This window comes from Phascolarctos cinereus, unplaced genomic scaffold (assembly GCF_003287225.1).
Source record: "Phascolarctos cinereus isolate Bilbo 61053 unplaced genomic scaffold, phaCin_HiC Scaffold_5;HRSCAF=322, whole genome shotgun sequence".
Taxonomy (NCBI): Eukaryota; Metazoa; Chordata; class Mammalia; order Diprotodontia; family Phascolarctidae; genus Phascolarctos; species Phascolarctos cinereus.
In genome coordinates, this window is record NW_027555958.1 from 230,840,834 (window position 1) to 230,854,742 (window position 13,909).

At 44.5% G+C, this 13,909-nt stretch overlaps 1 protein-coding gene across 17 annotated transcripts in view; it reads left to right on the top strand.

Annotated features, from left to right (window-relative positions):
• Positions 1 to 13,909, top strand: part of TRERF1 (transcriptional regulating factor 1) — a 323,931-nt gene that overhangs the window by 36,317 nt on the left and 273,705 nt on the right. For 4 of the 17 annotated variants that reach the window (XM_078155356.1, XM_020976821.2, XM_020976815.2 and 1 more), the window contains exons 1-3: positions 3,674 to 3,805; positions 3,996 to 4,226; positions 4,627 to 4,799. The exons of 3 other annotated variants lie outside the window; for them this stretch is intronic. The gene's annotated coding sequence lies outside the window, so the exon portion shown is untranslated. Of the gene's footprint in view, positions 1 to 3,305; positions 3,483 to 3,673; positions 3,806 to 3,995; positions 4,227 to 4,353; positions 4,407 to 4,567; positions 4,800 to 13,909 lie in introns of those variants that run through there. 10 more of the 17 variants (XM_020976830.2, XM_020976831.2, XM_020976833.2 and 7 more) reach the window with 6 other exon arrangements.

Here is a 13,909-nt window from a genome sequence, read left to right on the forward strand (position 1 = left end):
AAACCTATAGATGATAATAATAATGATACTATATAATACCTTATAATTTTACAGCACTGTTAGTTCCAGGAGGAGCTTGGGGAATACAGTATAAGATTTGTGATCCATGATAACATTTTGAATTTTTTTTAAAGCCTGTGACTGAACATGTTTCTAATACCAGTTATCAGAGAGTTTCGCTTACAGGAATTAAAACACACCTAGGTTCGAGTGCCCTGAGTTATGCGACCTTTAAGTAAGTTACTTGATATGTGGAACCTCAGTTTCCTCATCTGTTAAATCAGGATAATACTAGGGAAATAGGATTACAGGAGTTAGAATTGTAAGGATACTTTGGAAATTGTTTAATCCAACCCTTTCATTTTTATAAATGAGAAAAAACTGAGGCATAGAGAGAAGTTACTTCCCTCCAGAATTTTACTTGTCTCAGGGCTGCTGGGAAGAAAGCTCTTTATAATCTTAATAATACCATATAAATGTGATCTATTAGAATTGTTTTTAGAAGTTTAAGGCTGTAAGCATTGGGTGTGTTGGAGCCAGCTTTAACTGGCTCTGGAGAGAAAGGTACTCATACATTTTCAGTGTGAGCATTTACACCTTGAAAATAGGCAAAGGCTACAAAATTGGGGCTTGATTTTTTCTTTTGTTGACTGTCTTAAGACTTAAGAAAGTGATGGAGAAAATGTTAATAATGTAAATTAAAGTTAAAGTGGATCATGGGTACATTTCCCTCCACTCTTACTCCCCACAAAAGCCAGTTGTTAAACATTTACCAACACATTCCTAGCTCTAAGGAGCCTTTGAGATGACCAAGTCTAGCCACCTAATTCTGTAGAATTGGGGACAGAACTAGAGAACCTAGGTATCCTAACCTCCTATTAGAACTGAGGTTCTTTTTGATTTGTGTGGATAATTGAGAGATGGCTATGATACTGTACCTTTACTAAGTGAAAATCTTTGGATCATTTTGGCATCTGGTTTCCTTGTGTCTCCTTGCTCCAGGTAATCAAGGAAGGCTCATGTTTTTTCTGGAAGCTGACATTCCCGGACTCACTAGGAATGGGAGAGGGTGCTATATTAAGCTTCAAGTTTAACTGCAGGTGTTAACCTCAGGGTCAGGTAGCTTGGAGGCTTAAAGTGGCAATGGCTCTATTAAATCATCTTTGATCCCCCAAACCCTATACTCTGCTGTCTAGTCTCATTCCTGTAAGTGGATCTGAGAAAGGTATTAGGAAGAGAGGAAGAGACAAAGACAAGATGAAATCCTTTCTGGGTTGGCTTCAAAGTTCTAAACTGGGTTCTTTCAGAGTCTTTTCAGAGTTGAGGTCTTTTCCAAAAGTACCTCATTAGTCTCAAGTCCCAGCTGCTTCTTGGAAAAAAGCAAACAGCACTGTTTCTCCTCAGCTCCTACTATAAGCCCCAGTGGCTTCTGGGAGGGAGGGTCATCCTTTCCCAGTAATCCTTGAGATTGAGAAATGCCTTTGTCCAGGATACTTTCTTTCCCCTGATACTTACTGGATGGAGTGAGTTTATTTGGTCCTACCTAAACCAGGCCTTTGGGGATAGTACTTCAAAAAAGTACTTGGTCTTTGAGTACTCCAGCATCCATGAGGGAAGGAGCAGTTGCTGCCTCTTAGTATATACCATTCTGCAGGAGTGAACTCTTGTCTTGACTCCTCAACTTATACTGGACTCTCTAAAAGTGAAGTTGCAGTGCTTAGGAACTGGGATATTGTCAAGTCATTCCAGCAAGCAAGACCGGCTGGCCTTTCTGCAGGCCCCTCCCCAGCCCGCAAACTGGGCTAGAAGGAGAATTTTCCAAGTGTTAGGGGAGAACTCCAAGAATCCCTGCCCCTCCACCCCTTCACATACACACACAATCTCATTTACTCTGGCAGCAGCTCTCTCCAGCCGATGACCTCATGCTTAAAGATCCCAATATAGCTTCCCCCCACCCAGTCCACACCCAACACCCATGTGGCTGGGGAAGGGGAAGGGTAGAGGAGAAAAGGGATAGGTGGTTGGAGAAGCCTGGCTGCCATTTGTCGTTACATAATACTGGGGTGGGTGAAAGGAAGGAATCCATCTATCTGGTCCCTTCCCCAGCATCCCCCTCATAAACCTTTTAATTGTCTCACTGAAATACAGAAACCTACTGTAAGTTTCCCCTTTGGAAATAACTCGGCATGTCTGGTCGGCCCTCCAGGAAAGAGACCTCTAATCTGGCTTGCAGACAAGACATTTGTCTGATCAGCGCATTAAAAAAAAAAAATTCCTCGGCTTGGGACTCCAAGAAATACTTAAAGGAAGTGGGACACAGACTCAGGTCACACACCTGGGCATACCCGCTCCGGCTCATGCTAACTTCAGGACCATATCGTGGCTTTTTGGGCAGAGTTTGGCAGCTAGGGGAGATGTTTTAACCCGTTAGTGGCTTTTCATCTTCCCACTCCACCTATTTCGCAGCCCGCTTTGGCTCAGAGTTTGGGTGCAGCAGCTTCCCCCGCAGAGTAGGAGGAGGAGGAGGAGGGGGAGAAGGAGAAGAAGAAGGCAACTGGAGGAGGAGGAGGAGACTGGGAAGAGGAGGAGGTAGAGGAGGAGACCGGGAGGAAAGGGTTTAGGTTTTGCACCAATACTAACCCAGCTCGGGCTGCCTCCTTTTTCAGTCCCCTCCTCCCTTACACTACGTTACACAGTCATGGCGTGTGAGGAGGGGCGTACTCCAGCGGCTGCACCCCATGCACTCCCTCCCCTTCCCAGGCGCTGTCCCCAGCCCCTCTCTCCTAGGCAACCTCCCTCCCTAGCCTCCTTCCGAGGGCCTGAGACCCCTCCCTAGAGAGATCTACATTTTCTACCACGTCTAGAGCCTGGGCCGCCCTCCCCCCATCCTCCTCGCTCAGAGAGGGATGCGCTTGCCCTGAACCTTTCAAGCCCGATGCCTTTTCCTGGGCGCCCCATCTGGGTCCCCAAGCCAAAAGCAGCGGGGGTAGGTGGGAGATATGGTGGAGGACTTTATCTCTTCCCCCAGCCCCCCCCCCCCGCTTCAGCTTACAGTCGAGAAATTGTAACAAATCAGACTTCAATTTACTGATGAGTGAATTCCAGTAAATGGGGTGCGGGAGAAGGCGGACGGTTCAAGCATAGCAGGACACGCTCCCATACAGGTCTGGATCTAGGAGGCAGCGCCCAGGCCATACCCACGCCCCCCTCCTCCAGGCCTCTTTCCACTAGTAGAAGCAGTGAAGGGCGGAGAGAGTGGGGGAGGGGAGGGGGGGTTCCCCTACAGCTTGGCTTGACAGATCCTCCGCTGGGCGGCCGCTGTACCTGCCCTGCGGTCCCTACCTCCCTTGGCATTGGACTTGAGCCCCTCCCCCCCACCTCCTGCATCTCCCTGCTCCCCCTGGATCCCTGGAGAGAGGCGAGCTTTTGCAGGATAAATCAGTAAATAACAAAGCTCCCGTTGGAAGGATGCAAACAATGAGGTCGGGTCCCCCAGGCTCAGGCTGGGCTGCTTGGGCTGCTAGGCTGGCTGGGAGAGGCTGGGGCGCTGGACACCTTACTTCCTGCTTTCTCAGCCTGGGGCCAGACCCATCTCAGCGGAGGGATATCTCCACGCTTGCCCTCTCCTCCCCCCCCGTTCCCTCCTCCTTGTTCTGCTTCTCCTTTCCCTCCTCCCCTCCCCTTTTCTCCTTTTGCAAGAAAATAATTTGACAGTCGATTTGCTGACAGGGGAGGAATTTGCATCCTTGGATTAAAAAAAAATAAAATAAAAAAAGCGAGAGGAGCTTGGGAACGGTTGCTAGGGGTGGGTAATGGGAGCGAGGACGGGGCGCTGGGGAGCGGGGTAAGAAAGGTTTGGGGAAGGGGGAGGATGTCGGGGGGGGGGGCAGAACCAAAGGTAAGACCAGGTTACAGTGGCTTTGCCCAGCCTGGGCTGCAGCCGGGGGAGGGGCGATGGATACAGATGTATTCTCCTTTCTCCCCTTTCCTCCTAGCTTAAGGCTCTGAGGCGGTGCATGCAGATGGGGAGTAAGTTTCCTGGAGGGGAGGGTGGATGCACCCGGGCAGAGCCCAGCGTTGCAGATTTCCAGGAGGGAAGGAGAGAAGAGTCTGCATGCGGAGACTTTTTAAGTTGCTGGCGTGAAGAGGTCTGGGGAAGAGGGGGCAAGGGCGGGCGTTATACAGGGCAGTAAGTTTCCAGGGTAGAGGAGACTGCACGCTTCAGAGTAAGTTTCTAGCCGGGCAGGGCGCTGGTGGAAGAGGAGGAGGAGGGGGAGGGATCTCCAGAGGGGAGGGGTGCATGCATATAGGGACGGGGTGGGGGAGTGGGGAGTAGATTTCCTGCGGGGAGGCTGTATGCATATGGAGAGTAGATTTCCTGAAGGGAGGGTGTAGGCTTATGCGGAGTAAGTTTCTCGCTAGGGTGGAGGAGGAGAAGGAGGAGAGGAGGAGGAGGAGGAGGGAGGGGGTAGAGGGCTGGTTGCGAGAGGAGCTGGGAGCTTCCTGGAGAGAGGCGGGGGTGGGGAGCATGCATTGGGGGGGGATGGGGGGGAGGCTATTGAGTAGGGGGGAAGGGGCCATGCATATGGGGAGTATGTTTCCTGGCGGAGCGATATTTGTTTACAGGAGGAGGGTTGTACTGTAAGTGAGTAGCGCTGAGAGAGGAGGCGGCTCTGTCATAAATTAATATTGAAATTACTCCATCAGTCCTGCACCCCCTCCTTCCCCCCCACCCCCCAGCCGAGACCGGTCTCCTGGTCGGATTGCACACACATGCACTTGTTGCAGAGCCATCTAAGGTAGGCAAGAAACTTAATAAGTTTCATTTTTGCATTAGCTGGGGTTCCTCTGTGAGGAAGAGTTAGGGTGGGGGTGGGAGAGAGAAGAAGGACGAGGTGGGGGGTGGAGGGAGGAAAAGTTTTTTTCTTCTCCTGTACTTTCAGTATGGCTAGGCAGGGCCTCCTTCCCCTCGCCTCTCTTCCCTCTCCCTCCCTAAGCTGCCAGACATCCCTGGGGAAGGGGGTGGGGGGCGCAAGTGCCCTAATTGGCAGCCCCGGGGTGGGGTGTGGTGGTGAGAGGGCCTCGCCATTGAGAGTTGCAGTGTTATAAAGCCGTCATTCTTCCAGCCAAAGAACCACAGGGCCCTAGGGATGTGCCTTTTGGGTTTTTTTTGACATGCATGTGTGCGTTGCCCGTGGGGGCATGCCTGAACTGTGTGGGCTGGGAGTTTGTATATGTGCTTGTCTTGGTACTCTCCTGAAGTTAAGTGTGTAGCCACCCAAATGGGACAGATTAGATGTACTATCTGCCAGCCATCGCCACCCTGCCCCTTTCCAAATCGAGAGTATAGGACTAGGAAGATATCAATGAGGGGCTGGAGAAACAGGTATTTTTTTTTCCCCAGAGCACCATGCTTGTCTACACTTTGGAAGGTGTGAAGGCTACCTGGCTTGGCAGGTTCTAAACATCCTTGTGCCTGGAACATGTGCTTTTTAAAGAATCTTTAAACAAGAAGGAAAATCCCTTCTGGTTCCTCCATGTGTTTCAGACTGGCCTCTTCAGTGGTTAGATAAACTCATCCCAAGACTAGACATAGCTGTTGGCAAGTTGAGTGGATTACACAGAGGTTGGTGACAGCATGGCTTGTGCTGTTTTTGTGGAATACATGCCTGGGAATGACATTTGTTTGGGGATGGCAGAATAGTTTTTAAAAAGTCACATGGAGGCATGTAAACTGAGTTCGTTTTTTAGCAGGCCACATCAGGAAGAGAGCTGAATTCTGATCTGGAAACTCATTCCCCAGTGCCCCAAAGAAGATATACAAGTATTAAAGAGAGCTTTAAGAAAAGGGATTTATAGTTGCAATGCTCACAGATATTTGCTGTGGACTTTGCTGATTGAAAATGATCATTATAAAGAGTCCAACAGATAGAGCTGTTCCGCTGTTAGCCAGTAGATGAGCAGCCTGGCCTGGTCCCTTGCCTTGTCCTGATTTCTGCAGATTTGTCACATCTGCCCGCCTGTCAGATACCCTTGATTATCCAGATTTCAGCTTTACCAGAATAAGTTTCTTGCACTAGGTGCTTAGTCCAACCTGCCCAGCATTTGGAGACCCAACAAGTAAAGGATGGGCAGTGGGTTCACCTGAAATTGGTTAGGTTTTTTTTTTTTGGAAGCTCAGTGACCAGAGTTCATTAGAGCAGGAAAATAAAAAGTAGAAAAAAAAAGTTTCTGAATGCTGTGGACGTTGAGTTTTTCTTTTCTTTTCTTTTTTTCTTCTAGTTTTGCTTTCAGACAGCCTGCTTCAGGGGTTTGAGCTTCCAGACACTTAGGAATAAACTGTTATTGTCACTTAACAAATGTTCCCCAACTAGGCATTATTTAAACAAATTAGCTCTGTTATTTTTTACCAGCTGAAAAACTGAGAGTCTGGGGTGTGTTCTTATGCAGAGTGCTGGGAGAGTGAACAAAATCTTTACTTGGATTTATCCCAAAATAGCAGAATTATCGCCCTGCCTCACCTCCATGCCAAGGAGAGTCATTTGATTTTTTTTTAAATGAGATATTTATTTTATTGTCTTCGTGTTGGCCATTAAACCAGGGACAGCAGTTTTCTCTTTAAGTCTAGAATGTTCTTTATGTAACCAAGGTTTGGAAGATCGTGAATCATAATTCATATCTTTTCAACTCCCCCCACAAAAAAAATAGTGCTTGTCATGTGTGATATATTGGAAATGGTACCCAGGCAGTACCACACCTCTTTGGGCTCCTCCCTTTGACACTAGTCCTTTTTGCCAAGGGATTGTTTAAAGGAGAGTTTGACATCTCCAAGTGTTTTTTCTTGGTTTAGGGCAGACAGATTCCATGATAAACATAGGCTTTTTTGAAGCTTGACAGTGAAGGCTTACATGTAGTGATATGGGTTAATGTAAGACAGTATTTTATATAAGCATAGTTGTGAAAAAATGTTGTCCTTGGACTACATTGAAGTGTGAATCAGGTTTGTCTTCTTTTAAGCATCTCGTGCCTTGAGTGTTTGGTGAGTTTGATGGTAGTGGATGTTGAAAGGACAGAATCCTTCAATATTTTTTACCAGGTTTGTATATTAAAGTATTGGTTTTTAGAAACAAAGCTTGTAAAGGGGGTTGATTGCTTTGGGGGTGCAGTTGGTTCCTTCCCTTTAACAAAGCAAAAGGCCCTTTGGGATCAATAAGAATATTTCTGTGAACAGCTATGAAGTTGTAGCTGATCTGGAAGTATTGGGGAAATTGAAGCCCATTTAAGTAAGTAGTTGACTTAGAATCTGTGTTGTGGGGGTATTCTAAGTGTTTATTGATAGCCAACCACCGAAAGGATGACTGGCCTGGTGGAAAGAGATTGCACTGGGATTTCTGTAAGCCTAGATGTTCTTTTTCTGCGTTGGCTGCTATATTGGAGTCCGTTTCTCATTTGTTGTCTTCTCCATGAGCTTATGAGTTCTTTGAGACCAGGTGTTGTTTTACTTTTTCTATTTGTATCCTTAGTACTTAGCACACAGTAAGCACTTAATAAATGTTTTCATTCATTCATTCATTCATTCATTCATTCATTCATCTGTGAAATGGGGTGCTTAGGACTTGTGTCTCTAATTCTCTTGACCAGCCTATTTCCTTATCTGAAAAAAGGAATAGCCACAGTACCCACTTCACAGGATTGTTGTGAGGCTCAAGTACACTTGCATAAATGCTTGCTAACTGCTATTATTATTGTTGTTATTATTACTTCCTCTTCAGGATGTAGATTGTGAGGCCTTGTGATTTTTACATTCCGACTTGAAATAATGCTGGTGAAAAGGGACTTGAGGCTATGGTACAGATAATACAAGACTGTGAGTAATCCAGAAATAATTTTTTTAGCTTGAAATTTTTAATTAGCCTCCTCAACTCCTCACAAGCCTAATAATTATAGTTGTCTAAAGTTAAAACTAGTTGTTGTTCTCTGAGATATACAAATCTGTGTGACCTTGGCCAAGTTATTTCATCCCTCTGGGCCTCAGGGGTTGGACTAGATGGCTTCAAGTGTCCTTCCAGCTCTAATAATAATAATAATAATAATAATAATAATAAAAGTACTTATATAACACTTAAAGATTTGTGGGCAGCTAAGTGGCACAGTGACCTGGGGTTAGGAAGACCTAATTTCAAATCTGGCTTCAGACAATGCTTACTAGCTGTACCCTGGGCAAGTCATTTAACCCTGCTTGCCTCAGTTTCCTCTTTTGTAAAATGAGCTGGAGGAGGAAATGGCAAACTATTCCAGTACCTTTGCCAAGAAAACCCTAAAAAGGGGTCATGAAGAGTTGGATGTGACTGAAAACGACTGATTAAGGTTTGCACAATGCGTATATAGGATAACTTATTAGATCCTCACAACTGCCCTATGAGGTAGTTGCTGTTACACTCATTTTACAAATGAGGAAAATGAGTCTGGGAGAGAGTATTCCAGGGCATAAGTCTGACTTAGCCCATTTCACAGATGAGAGATGAACTCCAAGATTATATACATATGTCAGCTGACTCAGAGAAAGAATATATAGGTTTCCAGAAATCCCAGGTGATATTATGAATTTGAATCACATGAGTGAGGAGGTGCCCTAGCAGAGTAATGTTTGGAGGTGTTGTTTTGAGCAGGCAGGTAGGTAAGATGAAGCCAAATTTTCTATGGCCTTGCCACATGGGATAATGGAGAACAGTTTGTGTATTTAAGGTGGTTTTCACAATAACATTTATCTTTCAGCATGAATATAGTGGGAAGAACACCAGATAAGCTTGTTTTCTTTTCTTAAATTGATATTGAAAGGATCCCTTTTCCTATTACCTTGCATTTACTTAGCTTCGGTTTTATAAATGTCCAAGGGAGATCACAACTGTACCTACCTCCCAGAGTTGTTGTGAGGATCAAAAGAAATAATCCTTGTAAATGTTAACACATAATAGATACAATATATAGCACTTAGTAGGAGCTTAATAAATGCTTGTTCCCTTTCCTTCCCTATATATATCTGTCCTTATTTTTCCCCATAGAATGTAAGCTTGATAAGGGCAGGGCAGGGATTTTTTTCCCCCTCCATCAGGTCTGTGTATCTATCTTTCTTCTCTCCCCTTCAAACCCTCCCCCTTCAACTTAGTAGGTATTTAATAACGATTGTTGATTGATTGATTCAGACCAGAGGCTACGATCCCAGGTGGTGGGAGCAGGTGCTGGGTTTTCAATGTGCACGAGCAATACCCAGTCCCCCCAGGTTTTATTTCCTGCCTCATAAAGCCTGGTGGCTAATGGGAAGGAGGATGGATGTGGGGTCCTGGGTGGGCTGGTGTGATGCGTGTGAATTAATGAAATTTCTGAATTAGCATCTCAATGCAGGATGAAGAGAATAAAGGGGGGGACGAAAAATGTTTGATTTGTGAAAGTACAGCTTTGTTTTAGTTACTGGAATGCTTCTCAGCTAGGGCGGTGTGGTTACATTTTTGAGTAGTACAGTCTTAGTAACACGAGCCAGGAGTGGCTCTGTGTTGAAGTCTTTTCTTCTGGGTAAAATAAGCCTCCCTGTCCCCCTACAATGAAACAGACTTTTTAAAAAAAACTGCTAGGATTTTTATAAGACTCACAGGGTCCTTGGGATAGGTAATAGGAGTTGGAGAATCCTTTGCCTCACTTAAATTATTGAGAAAGCAGGTGATTTGGGCTTTACCCTGGTGGGGGTGGAGGGAGAAATGTCTATGTTTATTCTTTCAGCCTCTGCGTAGGTAGGGCTGGACTTCCCTTCTTCCTCACTGATGCAACTTAGTAGCCCCAGTTTTCTTTTAGAGCATGGCTACACAAACTTTTCTTAATTGTAGCTGCCCCCTTGCTACTGCTTTTCCTTCAAATTAAATTTCCTTCTCTGTCAATGGTTTTCTCCCAATAGAATATAATCCTTTAAGGCAGAGACTATTGTTTAGTACCCTCAGCATCCAGAATACTGCTTAGTGCACATACATAGTAGGGGGTTAATAAATGCTTGGTGAATGAATGAATGAATGTAAAGGTGATTTTCAAAAGTTGCTTTTGGATAGGTGATTTTTAAAAAATCTTTGTATAAGAGTGAGTGGGAGAGGTGCAGAGAGTGTAGGTTTGGGGGGGAAAAGACTCTTGGACTTCCAGATATTGGTGGTAATTGTGGTTCTGTGCGTACTGATAAGAGCTGGCCACATGGAAGGAAGGGGAGAAGGTGGCATGGTACCTTGCATGATGACTGCACGTTTTCCTAAGGGGGGGTGTGTGTGTGTGTGTGTGTGTGTGTGTGTGTGTGTGTGTGTGTGTGTGGTGGAGGATCCCTTTGGCAGTCTGGTAAAGCCTGTGGGCCCCTTCTTGCATAATGATTTTAAATGCATAAAGTAAAGTACATAGAATCACAAAGGAAACCAGTTGTGTTTAAGTAGTTATTAAAATATTTAAAAAAATTCAAGAAGTCTTTGAAATCTATGCATGGAGCCCAGTTTAAGAATTCATTCTAGGCCGAGAGTAGAGAGACTTGGTCCACTGTGGAAACGGTGACAGCAGGAGCCCCAAAGAGTTAAGTCTGCATCAGAAATCTTGCAAGCCTTTTTTTTTTTCCTTCTCCAGTCCATTTGACTGCATTATTGAGCAGTGCAAAGGTAGGAGTGAGTTCCTTCTTCTGGGGAAAAGAATCTTCAGTCAGAGTAATTTAGGCCTCGGATTACATTTATTTGAAAACTAGTTGTAATGTGATTGGGAAAAGACGTCTCTGATTCCCAGGCTGGTTTAAGAAATTAGATAGGCAGAGGTATGGATTTAAATCTCAGGCCCCTTGGGAGAAATTCTGCAAAGGGGCTCCCCTTCCTTTCTCAGCCATTGTCTAGGAAAGCCCCCTTTGCATTTTTTAGTCAGCCGTCCTTTCACTAGACATCACCCCTGCCCCCCAGACTGTAAAGGGCTGCTTAGGTGGTAGTTTGGTGGGCTCTTCTTAAATCAGATCACTTTTCAGATGTACTAAAAAAAAAAATCCTTCCAGACTCTCCATCATTCTCTAATTCTTGCACTTAAAATCTCTTCCACCTCTCTTTACTCTCAATTGTTCCCTCCCCCTCCCCCACCACCTTTTGCTCTTGTTTTCAGGTTCTACTAAGGTTAAACTATTTGCATTGTTGAAATCATGTCATTAAAAATGTTGATGCCCAAAGAAAAAATATCTTTCCAGGCTCGTTCTAGTCAATGTATAATTGAGTTTCATTAATTTAGATTCTATCTAATTTAGTATTTGAGACTATTTGAGCCAGGGTGGGAAAAAGTTTATTTTAACTCCTTTTCTCCAGAAAGGGCTTCTTATCAGTGTAAACAAGGTTGTCAGTGGGTTTTTAACTTAGCCTAAGGGAACAAACTTCTATGAATTCTTTTTAAAGTAGGTGCTACTTGTTAACATTTTATTTGGTTGGTCGGTAGTTAAATAAAGAGATGAAGTATTTATGGAACACTTACTGTGTCCCTGGCACTGTGCTAAAGCTCTTGGAATACAATTGCAAGTAATAGTCCCTGTTCTTAGTGAGCTTATGTTCAAATAGGGGAAGACTGGTTATAAAGGAGAGCTGGAAAAGGGCAAGGGTAGAGATTGCTTGACTTGATGTGGAGGCCATCTTCCAGGGATGGGGAACCTGCAGCCTCGAGGCCACATGTGGCCCTTTAGGTCCTCAAGTGTGGCCCTTTGACCAAACTTCACAGAACAAAGTTTGGATTCTTTTAAAGGGCTGAACTTCAAGACCTAGAGGGCCGCATGTGGACTCAAGGCCACAGGTTCCCCACCCTTGCCTTATTCTATCAGGGAGCCCTCTGTCTTTGGAGTTGAGTCCAGGGTTCCTGTTGAAGGGAGAGGGGATGATGCCAAGAGCCATGGCCAAGAAGATAGGTGTGTATCTCATCATTTGAGCTGGCCCTAGAGTTGAACAAGAGGAAGAAGGTGGTGGGGGTATTGAGTCGTTTCACTCATGTCTCACTCTTTGTGACTCCATGAGTTTTCTTGGCAAAGATACTGGAGTGGTTTGCCATTTCCTTCTCTGGCTCATTTTACAGATAAGACAACCGAGGCAAACACAGTTAAGAGACTTGTCCAGGGTCCCACAGCTAGTACATGTCTGAGGCTGGATTTGAACTCGGGGATGTCTTCCTGAATCTGGGGCCTGGGACTCTTGTGCCACCTAGCTGCCCTCAAAGAGTGTAGTAGGGAATGCTTTGGGGAAACTGCAGATCTGTATTACTTACCCTGAGCTTCCCATTAAAATGGAGCTCATCTTTTCAATATTTATATCTTGCTGTGTTGCTATATAGCAAAGAGAACGGGAGTATGTGTGTAGAACTGAAAATGAATGTCATAAAGAGGACAGTGGAAAGAGAGAGGATTGGTTGGTGTAGAACCAAAGTTGCAATGTATAACCAATGATGAACTCTTATTGATAAACCTGTTGTATTCCCCCTGGTCAAGTGTGAGCCCCCTGAGGATGGAAGAAATGAACCATATTTTGGAAATAATATGACTGACTGTGTGAAGAAAAAAAAACCCCAAAACCCTCATGCTTGGGACTTTGCATTTTTCAGACGAGTAACAATCTGTTAGTTGATGAATGAAACCATCCTTCTCTGACTGCCCCAAGTGAAAGTGTTCTCCCTCCTGTTGCAAGTTCTAGCCCTTTCCTGATGAGCCTCTTTGCCTTTAATATTGATCTCTCTTGAATTAATTACTTGGGCACTTGTTATGAATAATATCACAGAGATTTAGAGCTGGAAAGGATCTTATAGGCCATCAAGGCCCACCACCTCATTTTACAGGTGAGAGAAACCGAGGCCCAGAGCAATGAAAAACTCAAGGTCACATAGAAAATAGGAGACCTGGGATTTGAACCCAGATCCTCGCAAATCTCTTGAGAGCTTAGCAGTATCTAGCTTTCTATCTCCCAATGCCTAGCTCAATACCTTCCATAAGCTAGGTGTTGTCAACAAAAATTTCTTGAGTAACTAATAGGCAGAGCTAAAGGAGATAAACAATGTAGGTAATAGTGGTTTCTGCATCCATGAAGCTTACAGTCTGTTAAGAGGTGGAAATAGGAGACAGTCACAGATAATCCTAATTCTTTACATCAGTGTGTCAAACTCAAATAGAAATATTTCCCGGTGTGCCTCATATTGACTTACAAAACCACAAATTAACGTTATGTTGTATTTTTATTTATTTTGTTAAATATTTCCCAATTACCTTTTAAACTGGTTCAGGCTACTCTTGGGAGTTTTTTAGCTGGCAGAGGGTTTACACCTCTGCTCTACACTCCATGGTAGTAGCAAAAGAAAGGTCAGGTTTTTATTAGCAAGGGAAGTGGGAAAGGGCAGACATCAGGAAAAACTTTATGGAAGAGTATGGGCAGCTAGGTGTGTGTATTTGGGTGTCATTTTAAACATGGACAAGAATTCAGTAATTGAAGAGAAAGATGGCAGGCCTTAGGCATAAGGGAACCATGTAAGATGGGGCCCTGAGACAGAAGGGGCCTGGCATATCTGGGGGAAAGAAGAGTAGACTAGTTTTTCTGTAGTGTATGGGCAGCATATCACCGAAGATTTATAAGCAGAATTAATTAATCAATAAATATTTATTAAACACCTACTATATGCCAGGCACTATATTAGGTTCTGGGGATACAAAAAAAAAAGACAAAGGACAGTCCCTTCCCTCAAAAAACTTAAAATCTAATGGAGAGTGACAAGATCAGATTTATGTATCTGAAAGAGTCTGGCAGCAAGTTGTAAGGGAGAAAAGGAGTGAAAATAAGGAAACAGTGTAATAGTTGAGACGGATGATACTATGTTGGTGACAGTGAGCCTACAGAAG